Source organism: Lycium barbarum, chromosome 2, assembly GCF_019175385.1.
Source record: "Lycium barbarum isolate Lr01 chromosome 2, ASM1917538v2, whole genome shotgun sequence".
NCBI lineage: Eukaryota > Viridiplantae > Streptophyta > Magnoliopsida > Solanales > Solanaceae > Lycium > Lycium barbarum.
In genome coordinates this window covers 123,264,767-123,281,047 of record NC_083338.1, presented here as the reverse complement: position 1 = coordinate 123,281,047, position 16,281 = coordinate 123,264,767, and positions in this window count along the sequence as shown.

Genomic DNA, 16,281 nt, shown 5'->3' with positions numbered 1-16,281 from the left:
AATCACATCAAAGTCGACCATCTCCAACTCAATGAGGTCTGTCGTAGTCTCTCTATCCTGAATTAATACCATACAACCCCTACATACACGAGAAGCAATAACGGAATCTCCACTGGAGTAGATACTAAGAATGGCTCAAGAAGTTGTTCTGGTTCTACGCCGAAATCCAAAGCAAAATATGGGGTGACATAGGAAAATGTGGATCCAGGATCAATAAGAGCATAAACATCAAGTGTGCAAGCGGTAAGTATGCCTGTCACGACGGCGTTACTTGCCTCTGCATCAGCTTTGGGAACTAGTCCAAAAATTTGGGCCTGCCCACCTGAAGTAGAAGCACCACCACTGTTAGTGACTCGCCCAGCCTGGGTAGTAGTGCCTCGAGCTGGGGGAGGTATAGTCTTAGTAGTTGTGGATCCGGCCTGCTGTATTAAAGAACCACATTCGACAATCTTTCTGAATGTGTCCTTTAATACCAAAATAGTGACAATTACGGTTCTCTTGGCGATACGAACCCCAGTGGTTCCTACTACACCTCCCACATATGGGTACCTGCTGCGAGGACTGGCTGTTGACACCCAATTTTGTCCCTCCTCTATTTCAATTTATTTCCTGTAGCTTCTAATTTATTGACGAGTTAAACACTTTATTTTCACTATTATTTTTTATTGCTACTACTATTAATATCGATACTTTCATTTTTCACTATTTTTTTTACTATCAACATTACTAGCACTACTCTGTCACAAATCTCAAAAGGGTTCGTCATCATTTTATTTCAAATTTTTGTACTCATTAAAAATAATTATAATTTATCAAGCCTTTTATTTTCTACATATTGATCACTAATTATCATAGTATATGTTGTACTAGTTATTGAATTAGAAGCCCAAAAAATAATTAAATAGAGGAGGAAGGACCAACAATTTCAGCTAAATAAATGGCCCAATTAATCAGCCCACATTTTAATACCCAGCCCACTATTCATTCAACAACCAGCCCAACATTTTCAGCCAACCCAGTCCAAATTTTGACCCGACCCGCCCTTTCATTTAACAAGGAACCATTAGGGTTCCTTGTTCATTTTCCTCCATACGCCGCCGCACACCCCCCCGCTCCCTGTTCTCTCTCTACCCTCTCTCTTCCGCTCCTCCTCACCCCCACTTCACTCTGTCCCCCACGCTCCTCTCTCCCACGCCTCCGCCGCTCCCACTTCCCTCTGTCCCCCACTTCCCTTTGTCCCCCGCTCCTTTCCTCTTCACGCTCCCCTCTCTCTCTTCTTCACAAGAAACCCTAGATTTCGCCCTATAAATAATCGTTTCCAAGTCATTTGACGGGAGGATTGTTTCGATTCATGTAATTCCCCAAGAACAGGTCGTTTTAGCCGTAGAAATCCCCTAGAAATTAAAGTGGGAAACCCCCCTAAAAATATATCAATTTGTAGTAGTCATATATTTTGGTGATTGATAAGAAACATACCAAATCATTTCTGTCCGTTTTTCGCTCTGGGTTCTGTTTCGGATCTATACAAATTCGGAGTGTGGTGTTCAAGTGGATATCGAAACCTTCGCCTCGCTTCGCTGCACCCGAAGAAGGTAATTCTCCATTCCTTCTTTTTATTTTTTTGCATTCGTTGGTTGCCTTGTGTTATTTTGGTTTATTATTCCGTGATTCAAGCATGTTAGTTTAGTTAAGTTGATTTAGTTTGATAGATAAGCCTGTTTCTGTGTTGGTTTGCTTGTGTGGTTAAGCCTATTTTCTATGATAATTTAGTTTAGCTTGTTTAATCATGTGAACAACTCCTCCTTATTTAGTTGATTTCAGTTTTGGCAGTTTAAGACGTGTTTACGTGTTTATACGCTAAGTTCGATATACTCCTGTGTTAGTTGATTCAGTTTGTACAGTTAAGCCATGTTTCTGGTATAATGCTTTTAGTTAGTTGGTTTGGTCTAATATAGTGTCATTTAAATGCTTATGTGTTGGCTAATGATTGTGTTGTATAATTAGATTGATTCAGTTTGATTAGTGTTAAGGTTAAGTTTAAGGATGTACTAACTAATTAGTCTTTATGTGTGTCGAATCTAAATTCACATATGTTTGAATGCTAGTCAATGTTAATCCAGTTCCTTTGATGTATAAACATGTCATTTCCTCATTGCTGAGTAATATGGTGTTAAAGTAATTAATATTTTTAGATTGATTTATAGGCTGCACATTTATTTAACTCGTTTAGCATGATCCTTTGGTGATTAGTAGTAGTCCAATATGGTTATCCACTCAGATTCAGTTGGGGTTTATATCTAGCAAAAGGGCTGAAAAGGGTTTCAAATTAGTTGTATGAAATCCCTACATGTAAAATAAACCTGAAGTATTATTTAAAGATTCTAATATGATTATTCAAGCTTATGGTCCCTCAACTTGATACAGACATACCTTGAATTGCTTTACATCGAGATAATATGCCTTAGCCCCTTAACGAAGCATCCTTTATCTATTCTGTCAATCTGAAGTTAAGCGTATAAAATGCCTCAAACCCAAATGATCCACAATGTCTGTGCACTTATCTGATTTCTTTTGTGGTATATGGTGCATCAATGATAGTCTAAGATATTGATTTGTTCCTATGTGTTGTTTGAACTGCCTTATATTTGCTTTGATTCTTCAGTAATCTATTTGAGAATAAAGCATGTCTTACATACGGTATTGATTAGTGATGCGCTTTTTATGCTTTACTCATGTTAGTCTGTTAATCTAAGTATGCAAATGCACTTGAATAATCATGTTTTATATGCTATTTATAGCCTAAACAGTCTTAAATGAACATGACTGCACTGTGGACTCAACTGGTGTGATTAAGCAAGTTTCCTGCAAGCCTGTGTCATTTAAATTTATGTTAAAAATGGGTTGAGACCATACATGTATGCCGTAGCATTGGACTTAGGCTTATGTGTTAATTAGTACCTTTGGATTAATCTGAGTTTGGTTGCTAAAAGAAGTGGCATACAAAAATGATCTTTTAGGGGCTTATTATATGATTTTTCAGTGTTAATTTACATCTTCAAAGGGGGCTTGAACCTGTTCGACTTTCCAAAATGGAAGTGTAGTAAAATAATAATTCAATGTTGAATAAGAATATATCATGTGCTCCCCTGTTCTCTCAAAATAAGTGGTGGCTGGATTTTGTGTTAACTTAATTTCTTGAAAAGAATGTTGGTTTAGATTTGAGGTCTGTTACTCTACCTGTCTGAGCTTTGTCTCTGATTCGTTGTTTTGTTTTTCCCTTTATATGTTCATGATGAACGAGAAACTGATAGTAAAATGTGAACTGAGAGGCGGCGATATATTGCTATAGCTTTAGTATTATAAGCCACCTGCAGAGATGATTTTTTGCTAGAACCATAGGTGTTTTGCCTTGTTAATATAAAGAATATGAACTGAAATGTGTCTGGATGCCATAAATATTCCTCCAGAATTCAGTAGGTGTTTTGTATATCATGAATCTGCCTTGTTTAGACTTGGTATGCATTATGTGTTGGCAGTAGACTTCCTTCTAAGCTATGCACGTGCTACATATACAAATATGCTTGATTTAAATCCTTCAAATGGTCGAATATCGCGTACGTGTTTAGTCTATATCATGTGCATTTTCGTATGAGCAAATATAGAATAGCAGGTCCCGCATATTAGTTTAATATCAGTTTGGTTTTGTTTAAATTCGGTGCGTTGTGGCAAGCATATTTCAGCTAAAGTATGTATATAAATGTATATTACGAGTATATTGTAGTTAGCACATTGATAGGGAGGTTGGTTGGTCATTAGGGATCAATCTTGAACCCTCCCCGGTGTTAGCCATGCCTGCGATTCATGAAATCCCTTGGAACTTGTGCAACATCGGGAAGACGAGGGCGAAAGCTTTCCAATATTAATCTTCTATACATCCTTATAAATGTGTATACATGAAATATACTTAGATATACATAGTATACATGTAACCTACGGAGTTGTTTTGAATTTGTATTTTTTTACATGTTCAACCTTATTGATCATATGCTAATCTCGTTCTTTCATTTTTTTCGCATGAACTTCGCATACGAGTCCCTTGGACTCGTCTCCCTCCGCATTCGGTGTTGGGCCAAAGCCCAACAACACAATATTCTCTCTGCAACCTTCTGTCCACAGCAAAATGGAAAACAAAAATTCTGGGCCGAGGCCCAATAGCAGCAACAGTCCGCAGCAGCATATAAATTATTATTAGGCCAAAGCCCAACAACAACTCTGATTACAGCAGCTCTTTTAAAAAACTGGCTGAGCCCATTCAAATTATCTACTCCTCTATTCATTTTGTGCATTTAATTTGTATTATGCAACTAACTCTTTGTTTGTTTTGTTTTCTTAGTTTAGATAAATCCTAATTAATTAGTAGGTTTAGTTTTAGTAATGGGTAGTTTAGTTTAAGGAAGACTAACCATTAATTCCATAAGTTATTCTCTTCTTTTCATGTTTTATTTTATTTGGAATAACTGATTTGCAAAATGGCATGACTATATATTTTAAGGGAATCATATTTTTATCCTAAACGTTTCAAAACGTCACTAATACGCAAGTATAAACTCAAATGTATTTTATAGATAACTCTTCAAGTTTGAATCAATCATGCATATTTTTAACTAAGCATAATTAATAAGATAATAAAAGGAGAAAGAAAACTCACTTCCTTTTGAATCCTATTTATAAGCTTAGATTTTTCTACATTGCTACATTCATATAACATAATTTATCCAAAGTTCAAAATTGTTAAATCTTTTCTCAAAAGTTATTATTTATGGGCAAAATATCATATTTTCATCAAGTCTCATCTTCGAATAGTATTTACTATATTTTCATTTAAAGTCTAATCGACATTTGTAAGTCTTATTTTAAAGTAGCGTTCAAAGTCCTCTTTTATACAAATTCTCACCTTAATTAATTAACCTAAGTTTGGCCAGATAACCGTAGTTAACGGATTCTAAAGGATGCCTAACCCCTTCCCTTTAGGATAATATAGAACCCTTACCTAGAATCACACTGATTAAGCAGACTATTAACGGAGGTTTAGTTATCTTTACCTTAGTTAATAATTAGGTGCCCTAATTCACCTTAAAATCAATTAGGTGGCGACTCCTAAAAATAAAAACAAATAGGAATCACCAAAATGTTGCACTCTACTTTAACCCGGTTAAAATGGGGTATAACACTGGCTCCGATGAGTAACATTCTGAGCTGGCCTAGAATGGCCTCTCTGATTCTGTACCTATCTCCTAGATGGAACCCTTCCAACAGATAGTACTACCTCCTCCAAAAGAACTACTATAACCACCCGTTGTACGATCCTTTTTGTTTCTGATCCCAATCTATCTTGATCGGCTTGTTCCACGCTTCCAATTTCTCAGCATGGCTCACAATAGAAGAGAAGGAACATAGGTGCATAGTGGCAGTGGACGCATATGATCTGATATGAAGTCCTAACCTATCAGCAAACCTCTGAACTCTAGTAGCCTCATCTGGAATCATATGGGGAACATACTTTGATAGATAGGTGAACTCGTGACTATACTCTCTAACGGTCATGGACCCCTGCTTTAACTGCTCGAACTGGATGCTAAGGGCATGTCTATCCGTATCAGAAAAGAACTGCTTCATGAATCCCTTGGAGAACTCATTCCAGTAACAAGAGGAGCACTCTCTCCCCTTTCTTTCTCCCAAGTCTAATACTAGGTGTAGGTCACACATTTCAGCTGATAAGAAGCAAACTCGACCCCTTCTTCCACTGTAGCATTCATCACCTGCAAGACTTTCTGGGTTTTATCCAAGTATTCAAGAGGATCATAATCAAGTCTAGTTCCATGGAAAGTCGGTGGAGAGAGCTTTAAGTACTTGTCAATCCGTGAATTGGAATCATGAACATGTGTCAGGCCTTCAGTAACCACTGAGCCTGTGCCGCTACCACGGTAGTAAGTAGCTGGATTGGAAAGACAGAGTATTATCAACCACAGGAGGTGGCACTGCAGATGTATCAGGCATAGGTGGAGGTGTATGCTCTCCTACTCTCTCGGCCCTCGGGTTCCTTGGGGACAGCCTCAACCCATTGGAGCCACTGGCAACCTACCAAGTCACATCTGGAACAACCTCATCAGGATTAGCTGGTGCACTTTGTGTCACGGACGCACGAGTACGAACTATACTGTCGGCGAGCCACAACAATATATGCGTTATAGAGAAAGAGAAATTCATAAGATTAACCTCTACTTGCACGATCTAGAATGAAAAGGAACATGAAACTTTCTAAAATGTCCATAGCCTCTAAGATAAACGAGTGGTCGACCACACACGCATAAGTTAGACTCTACATGACACGACACCATATACTCCCAAGGACATATTAAACCTACAGCTCTGATACCAAGTTTGTCACGCCCCAAAATGGGTTGCGACGAGACCGGCACCCGGTGTTTACAAACTTACACCGAGCGAACCATTATGACATAATAAGTAACCCCAACTCATTTTCACCTAACTCAATTAATTAACTTAATAACAATATGAGACAAAATAAAATAACTCCCTTCACGATCAAAGTACATGAAAACGTAAAGGAAACATAAGTAGAAATGTCATTCGCTATGCTATATGAGTACCCACTGCCCAAAATGATACAAAGTCTCTATGGAACCTCTGTGACGCTACGAATGAAATAATAAAGTTACGGGGTCATCTTGCACTATACAAAAGTATACAACTAAAATAGATGATCCACGAGTGCAAAAGTGGGCCCACCAAAAGTAGAAAGCTGCAGTAACTCTAACTCGTACGTTGACCGCCCTGCACCTGACCGCCCTGCACCTGACCGCCAGCTAAACCTGACATCATTTAACTGAGTATGGGAATACTCAGATATGCATCATAGCCGTCACTCGTGGTGTGGTAAGAGTTAGGCAATATAAATGAAGAAAATAACAAGTGCATAAAAGATAAATCAAATAAACAATATAATTCACTGGAGTATGTCATGAAACACAGCTACTTTATAGCATATTTAGGATTTTTAAAACATCTCTAGTGTCTAGTTCTGATCTATATTTCGAGTCTCAAAATCATATGTCATGTATACACTCGGGACGTCATCCGCGAGGCCTGACGTATTCTCCCCGCCAGATAGGCTATGATACACCGGGGTACAGAACCCACGGGCCCAATTATCCCCTCGACTGGGTGAGCAATGGTACGCCGGGGTGTAGAACCCACGGGTTAGGTCATCCCCTTGACCGAATGAGCAAATAAATATCAAAGTCCTTAGCATTGGTCATATCTATTTCATTAATCAAACTAGAGTAAATAAAATCGATTCAAGTATTAGAGTAGCTTTTAAAACATAAAAGTAACTAGAAGCTCGACATGCCTTGAAGTCTCATTAATTAATCTAAGAGTCGTTCCAAGCGTTTCAAATGGTTCTAACAACTTCAATCTACATAAACGAACTCATATTCATCAATAACGTATCACAACTATGCCAATTAACCAACTGAGTGTCCAACACTAAATTTTCAACAATTCAATATTCATGTGATGTCTTGGTTAATCACCCTAACTAATTCCATCAATCGCGTTGATACATTCATTCTAGCCGTATAAGTCTACCATTTACCCCCATCGACACCATTCATCATCTCTTTCACTAATTTCATGCCCTTTATTACTATCAAGCTAGGGTTTTGTATTTAAGGTCACTCCAACCACCACCAACTCAAATAATACCTTTCACCACCATAGATACTCATAACTCCATTCATGTACCTGATAATATTTTTCTTGTCCTTCGTCATAGCTTACCCACATAAAACGATATTTTCAACCTTATTAGCGCGCTTTAAGTACTAAACTAAATTTGAAATTTTCCGAGGCGCTACAATAAAACCTTACAAAACTTTCAGAGTCACTACACCGTGTCAAGTGGGCCAAACATGAACCAATGCTCTAAAGATGGGTAAGACACGTCGGTGACCAGAGCCAAGTACCATACAAGTTGTTAGCAGTTACCAGCAATCTTACAGCTTTATTAATTTACCCATAACAATGTTATCATGTTTACTTTATTTATTGTATTCATGATATATGATTTTTGTTGCATACTTGTATATCGATTTTATATTTTATGCCTTAATTGTAACGACCCGCTAGGTCGTTATGGGTATTTTGATCATTTTACCCTTGCTGGTACCCTCCGGAAGATAGAAATGAGCTAATAATAACTCAAAGATGTAGAAGTCAAAAAACTGGAATTTGAATTGTTTGTTGTTGCTGTGTTTTGTTGAAAAACCCGAGCTACTAGTCAGTATGGACCGCTGCAGCTGTGGTGGTACCGCTGTAGCGAGTCTGCCATAGCAGGTAGGTCATCTCCACCGTAGGGGCAGGAAAAGTTAATGAGGTCTGCCATAGCGGAATTTCCCGCTATAGCGGGACCGCTGTAGCGAAAAGGTCTACTGCTGCAGGGGTCGACGGGAGACAGAATCAGCTTTTTATATTCCTTATTCTGAACTGATAGGTATAAATTATTCATGTAATTTCAATATAAAAATATAATATTTTAAAAATAAAACATGAATAATTTATATCATATTCTTGCACTTTTCTAACAAATCTTGTAGGAAAAGAATACATGGAAAAAGAGAAGAACCAAGAGCTAAAAGCCAAGAAAGGAGGATGCATCCGTGTCAGCTTCACCAAAGACTACACAAAGTCAAGAGAAACAAAGTTATGACAAATTCTCACCAAAATTTCATGATAAATTGCCATGCCAATTTCTCAAGATTGCATGATAATTTGCGATGCTAATTTCTCAAGATTGCATGATAATTTGCTATGCCAATTTCTCATCAAGAAAATATTATTATATTGAATTTCTCTTGCAATGTCTCTCCAAGACTTCTAGGAATTTTTCTATAAATAGGCATATGTTTTGTAGAAGAAAGGGGAACCCATCTTTCATCTTATTTGCATCCAAGAGTGAAGTGGACACAAGAACTAGTCTTGGTGTCTCTCTTGGCTCTTTCTTGTAGAAAAAAATATTCTCTTAGTATTTATTTGTATTTAGTTTTATACTCCATAATGGAGTAAGTTTCCTTGGTTGAGATACTAGATGAAGCTTGATGAAGCTATTATAATAAATATCTTTATTTTATTATCTTCTTATGTTGAGATTTTCTCTTTATCATCTTTATACACCAAGGTATTTGATATTCATTATATCTATTATTGGATATAATTATATCTCTTTACAAAAATCTTTATCTTGTTATTTTATTTCTTATTCGGGAGAAGAGAACGGCTTAAACAAGTTTATTGATTTAAATGATCTTTATCTTATTTCTTTTAGTCCTAATTCTCGCGGAGGAATTAACTCGAATACGTTATTGATTTAAATGATCTTTATCTTATTTCTTTCAGTCCTAATTCTCACGGAGGGATTGACTCAAATAAGTTTATTGATTTAAGGGATCGTTATCTTATTTCTTTCAGTCCTAATTCTCACGGAGGGATTGACTCAAATAAGTTTATTGATTTAAGGGATCGTTATCTTATTTCTTTCAGTCCTAATTCTCACGGAGGGATTAATTCAAATAAGTTTATTGATTTAGCAAAAGCTAATCGAAAGAGGCTTTTGTTCACTTGGTGCACTCAACTAAGATAATTCTTACTTTATTTGGTTAACTACACTAATGGAAAGAGGTGTTATTAATTAATTATTGTTTAATGTCACTAATTAATTATCAATAAATTACTAGTATAAGCGAGAGTGGTGCTATTAACATATTGTCGTTATGTGGAGTGATTGTATTAGAAATAAACAACCATTCTTTAAACGGAGAAATAAGTGATAAACTTTTGATTTTATTATAATAATTTTATCTTGCCGATTCAAAATATCTCAACCTCTTATCTTTTATTAGAAAAATCCAAAAATATTTCTTATTTTATTATTATAATTTTCAATACTTTTGAACAACTTTCTTTTCATCAGTTTGATCCGCTCAAATAGTAACAAAAATAATAAAAATCTGTAACCTAGGTGGTTCCAATCTCTGTGGGATGATATCTTAAACTTTACTATAATTTGGCAGAGTACGAGCAGAAAATACCTATGCACATTGGTCTCGTCATGAACCCATTCCCCATATAACTCCAAAACAGTTTCTAATAACACTTGTGGAGATTTTCTAAGGCTAGGGCTAAAATACTCTTGAAAGGTAAGTCTCAACCCTTTACTTTGTTCATTCCATCATCATCTTAAGTTCTGTGATTAGTTTAAGGCTCTCTAATGGTGAATGAGAAGGACTAAAACCCTAGAACTTAAGAAAACCCTTTAATAATGAATGGGTTAGTGATTTTATTGTGTTTATTCATCTAAGGTTATAGATTATCATTTTCTAGGGAGCGAATTCAAGTTCTAATGGATGAGAATGATGTATTAAGACTTAGGATTTCATAAAGATGGTAACTTTAGCATAAAAGTTACTTGTCAAAGGGTTGAATTGATTAGAAACCCATGAATTAGAATAGTATGATCATTGGGAGAGAGGTAATGATGAGTTTGTCATAAGTGAAAGTTCAACCCATTAGAAAAAGTAGAAATAAGTGGTTTTCCCTTGTCAAATTATTGTATTGTTTGAGTAGATGATTTGAATACTCATGTAGCGCTATATTTCTAGACTTTGAACGTTCTGAGGTGTTGCGGAAGGGAAAGGCTCACATGGAATAGCTTGCATTGTTTCAGTTCTGATTGTTTCAGTTCTGCGTTGAGGTAGGTTACGGTCTACTTGAGTCAGCCTTCAATTAGTTGATTATATATGTTATGAAGTTGATAGGAGAAAGCATGATTAGGTCTCCGGACATAAAGGGTGGTTGGAAATTCCTAAGTTTGATATTAATTGATTGTTATGTGATGAACTATTATGATATGATAAAGAAGAAGTTAATGAATACTGTTATTGTTGACTTGGAGCAATCCCTTATTCATGATATTGGTGAATTGATTCTTGAGTCTTGATATTACTTTTGGCATGGTGACTTACGTTCCTTGATGTTGAATTATTGGTTGTTCATATTTCTTATTGATTGTTGGGAACGAAAGTACATTGAGATGAGAAAGAACATATAAATATGAAAAGACATATTTGATAGGGGTGAGGATGTGGCCTAGTTATGGGCTCGTGATCCTAGATCAGTTCCGGAGCAAGTGGTACATGGACATCATGGGTCCCCTGCAGGTCATAGCTATTTGGGCAAACAATACCATTTAGCATGTGTGTACGAATATAAGACAGAGTTGAGATAATTCGTGAGTTACGGTTGTTTTAGTGATGACATGGGTTGAGTTACTTTTATTGATTGTTGTTTGTGTGTGCTTATCTTATTTCAGTGTTGGATGATTCTTGTTGATAAATTCATATGGTTATGCGTTGTTGTGCCTATCTGTCTATTCTATTGATTTTATGCGTGATACTAATCTTAGTCGGCCTATGATATCTACCGGTACATAGTGTTTGTACTGATACTACCTTGTTGTATTCTTTTGAGTGCAGATTGTGATCCAGAGACATCTACTAGACCTCGTATTTAGCGTGAGGCCAGTTTCCAACAGATTTGAGGGTAAGCTCCTATCCATGCCAGGCCGCCTGAAGATCTTCTCTTGTTGATGTTGTTACACCCCATAGTTTCGTACGTGAAAATTTATAAGTGTTGGACATTCTAAGAATGGATACTGGAGTTCCCTTCAAGGATATATGATATTATACGAAGTAATCCTATGTTCATGATGGTTTACGTTCATATAATAAGCTATGGGAAACTCCGGGACCAAGCAAATCGAAGAAAATAAATTTGTCGAAAATTTGAAAAAAAGTTGATAGAATTTTGGGTCAAATTTGGAGGGGTATATCTCCTAGTATATTGAGAGTTTTAAGGTGTTTCAAAAGCCTAAAATGAATTTCGTCGAGTCTAGTTTCCAACGCAACAAACCGCTCGTCGATACGATATCGAAGTAGAGAATTATGGACGTTACAAGTTCATCTGACCGAGCAGAAATGCGTGCTACAGTACTGCTACAGTACCGACTTGCTACAGTATTGCTACAGTGACCCAACCCGAATTTGAACTAATATAAAAGGGGCTTGCCCCCTCTTTTTCAGCCAAAACCTCTTCCAAATTGCTCCAAAATCCTCTAGAAATTTCCCCAACTTCCAAACCCAAATTTCAAGCCTAAATCAACGATAATTCCCGAATTCCGGTTCAGGCAACGTATAGTTGCGAGTATAGAATCGTATAGCGACGCGTGTGGTTCAAGTTTAAGGTGAATAAAGTGAAGTTCTTCTACTATAAGGTATGTTCTTGCTATTATTTACATTATTAAGATGATATAAAGGTTTAGCAATTCTTGGAAAGGAAAGAATCATAGGAGAAACATCATAAAGAGTTGAATATAATTCTTTGATTACGGTATTATGGATGTTGTTATGGTTGGTTTGAATATTGGAGAAACATCGTGTGAGATATTTTATGGAGTATATTGGTATTAATATGGTTGTTGATGTTGTTGGTATTGTTTGGAAGTTGTTTTGGTATTTGGAGGAGGTAAAGAATATAGAGGAGATGCTGCCGAAATTTCGGCAGATTGTAGAAAGATTTATTTGAAGGATTAAGACAAGCGTATAAAGGTGAGTCTAACAATAGTATAAATTTTCTTGAATATAGATTTACGAGCCTGGGAGGACAAGCATTGAGTAGTTAAAGTTAAGGCGACCAAAAAGGTATGTATAGCTAAACCCTTTCTTTCTAAAGGCATGATTCCTTGTTTTAAACCTTTGTACCATATCCATAATATCCTTGCCTCCACAAATTCTAGAAGCCTATGAATCGCATGATCCTTACGATATTATTGAGCTTATTCATGATCTTTGAGACTATTCTTTGTGATTGATCTCGCCTCATAATTCTTGTTCTTTCGAGGTGAGATATAGAGGTGACGATTCTATTTCTAATGCTATCTAAGTTCATGGCTCTCGATACTCTCATGATATTATCTATTTCATCTTACGATGGTTGATCCTTCAAGAAATGATATAGTGATAATGATAATGCTAATGATGATGTTGATTTCATTTATGTATTCTTATGTATATGTATGTATGTATGCATTGAACTCCCACTGATCAGTTGGGTATGACACTAAGTCCCGAAAGGGCCGGGTACGGATGACACCGAGTCCCGAAAGGGCCAGGTAAGGATGACACCGAGTCCCGAAAGGGCCAGGTAAGGATGACACCGAGTCCCGAAAGGGCTGGATACGGATGACACCGAGTCCCGAAAGGGCGGGGTACGGACGACATCGAGTCCCGAAAGGGCCGGGTACGGATAACATCGAGTCCCGAAAGGGCCGGGTACGGGTAACACCGAGTCCCGAAAGGGCCGGGTACGGATATGACAGATGTATGTATAGTACGTGTATGTGAATGCATATGTATGTATGTTGTGTATGGATGTGTATGAAATGTTTTTTTGTAGACGAGTAGTTTACATGATAGAGATCTTGAGAAGAGCATGAGGTATAATTACTTACTTTATCTTATGTTATCTTCATTCTGATATCATACTACTATTCATGCCTTACATACTCAGTACATTGTTCGTACTGACGTCCCTTCTTGTGGACGCTGCGTTCATGCCTGCAGGTGTAGATAGACGAGACGAGGATCTTTTATCGTAGGCTGCCTTCAGGTACCTGTTTTGATTGGTGAGCTCCACTTCTTCCTGGAGCATTGCCGAGTCTGAGTTGCATATGTTTTTTTTGACAAGCGGGTATGTCGGGGGCCCTGTCCTGACTTATATACTTCAGTTATGTTCATAGAGGCTTGGCAGACAGTTCCTGTGTACAACTTAGTTGTATTATGTCGGTTGTTATGTCGGCATCATGGGTCTATTGTACATTTACTTATGCATGATATCATATTCATTATTTAGCCTCTTGATCTTATTATTGCCATTCGAGACATAGAGAATGTGAGTTATAAGTTGGTTCGCTCGGTTTTCACAAGGTGCCGGGTGCCAATCACGCCTTATCTAGGGTGGGGTGTGACAGATGTCAACTTTCATTCCAGACATTACTTATGCTATTTCAGACAGTTGTTATTTCCTTAGACAGTTTATATTTTAGAGTCCTTGTACGATGACTTTTGAATTTTGGGGTTGTAATAGTTAGACTTCCGCAATCGTTATTTATTTATGGCATGATTAGACGTTTTGGGTGGTTATTATAATTGTTATATCCTTGACTTTTTCTAAAAGTGGTTAATTAATTGGTAATCGGTTGGATAGTTAGTTAAGTGAATAGTTTGCCCACTAGGGGATTTGTGTGGGTGCCACTCACGGCTACTTGGGTCGTGACAAAGATTATTTGTTAAATTATGCAGTTTTTAAAGACTTATCCCATGGGTAAAATGAAAGGGTAAATCAGCGATCATGTTGGCTTCTTTAGACATACAGTTAATGTGTTTTGCATGTCTGAGAGAGGGTGATCTGCCTATCAAGCAGTGATTCCAGCTAGTACTAGTTCTATCAGCTGAGGTGAGCCATCAGTGGCGGACTCATAGGGTTGCAAGGGGTGTCATTTGACACTGTTGCTAGAAAAAGTTAGTACTAATTATTTATAAATAAAGAAATGAACGTAACGAATAAAATGATTACGGATGACACCACTTGACAAACTGAATTCGCTAGCCGAGCAATAATACTATTGTTATTTTGTTGAAAGGCCGCATGTTCGATTCCTGCAGTTGGGACTTTTTTCTTATTTTCTAAAGTCAAACCCCAAAACACAATTCAGCCAATTTCCAAGGAAAAACAAAAATAACAACAAATACAATCATGACACATTTTTTGAGGAGTAATTCAGCCTAAGAAATAAAAAAAATAGGGGAAAAGAAGAAGAAGCTTTTTAGTGATATTTCCAAGTGGTTCTCCACACTCTCCTCCTAACCTCCAACGAGCTAATAGGCGAGTAATTTTTTTTTTTTTTAGTGAAAAACAGGTATTCTTTGAGATTAGTGTTAGTAAGTAATGATTTTAGATTTTGCAATGTAAATTTGTTTTACGTTTTTCCTTTGGAATGGAATGTGAAAATATAGTTTTTTTCATAATTGAAAAAATACAAGTACATAAGTAATCCGGGTGAAAATATTGACAATCGAAAGACCACATAAAATCAAAGGACATATTGTAGACAAAATATACATTATACACAATATACATTTATTATACACTTTCATATATATATATATATACACCGTAGCCACTGTAATCCTCCACACTCATCTTTCTGCATAATTTGTTTATGATAAATGTTGTTTCCAGTATTTTTCGGTTAGATTCGGTTAATTTTCAGTTAGATCTGAAAGTTTTAAGTGTGTATCTTGTGAGATTCACAACGATGTGACGATGTGAGTGATTGTTTACCCGTAAAACGGTATAGTTAAATTTGTACACGTGGCTTATGGACACTCGGATCAAGATGACCAAATTGACAAGATAATGAACAAAAATGAATTAAAACAACAATGAAAGATAATCAAAATAGAAAACAAGATGAGACTGGATCCCGAGGACTCCGTGGAATCTGGTTTCCAGAGAAATACCCTGAAGAAGCTTGAAAGTATCCTCAAGAACAAGAACTCAAAAGAAACTGCAAAGTGTTTTACTTGTTGAAATCATAATGTGTTACACTGATAGTGAAGCTCTCTATATATAACTGACATATGAGGAACATGATCCACTAATCACGTCCTCTTAATTAAACAGTGTAAGGCGTTTTAGTAATAAAATATTAAAAGGTTGAACTTATCGTATTTAAAGCATGGATCCATCTCAATTATTGTGCCTGTTACGAAGATTTGGTTATAGTTACTTGATTGTTGATTTTCTTAAATGTCGACACCACTTGAATTTAACTTCGACATTTATCTTGAAAAGACACTTATCTTTTTTGTCATTTTTTTTGTCTTTTCCTTCTTATTTTCCTACTAATATAACTAGTCTCTTCATCTTAAATATTCATTTTCTATGAAGGAATGCGATGAGTGGAATGGTTACGTATCAAGAGTAGATAGGTGAGAGAGGCAAACAATAACAACTTTTAGCATAAACATACTGGACACAATATTTAGCATTATGTGTGTTCTGAAAAATTGCTTCCAACAGTTA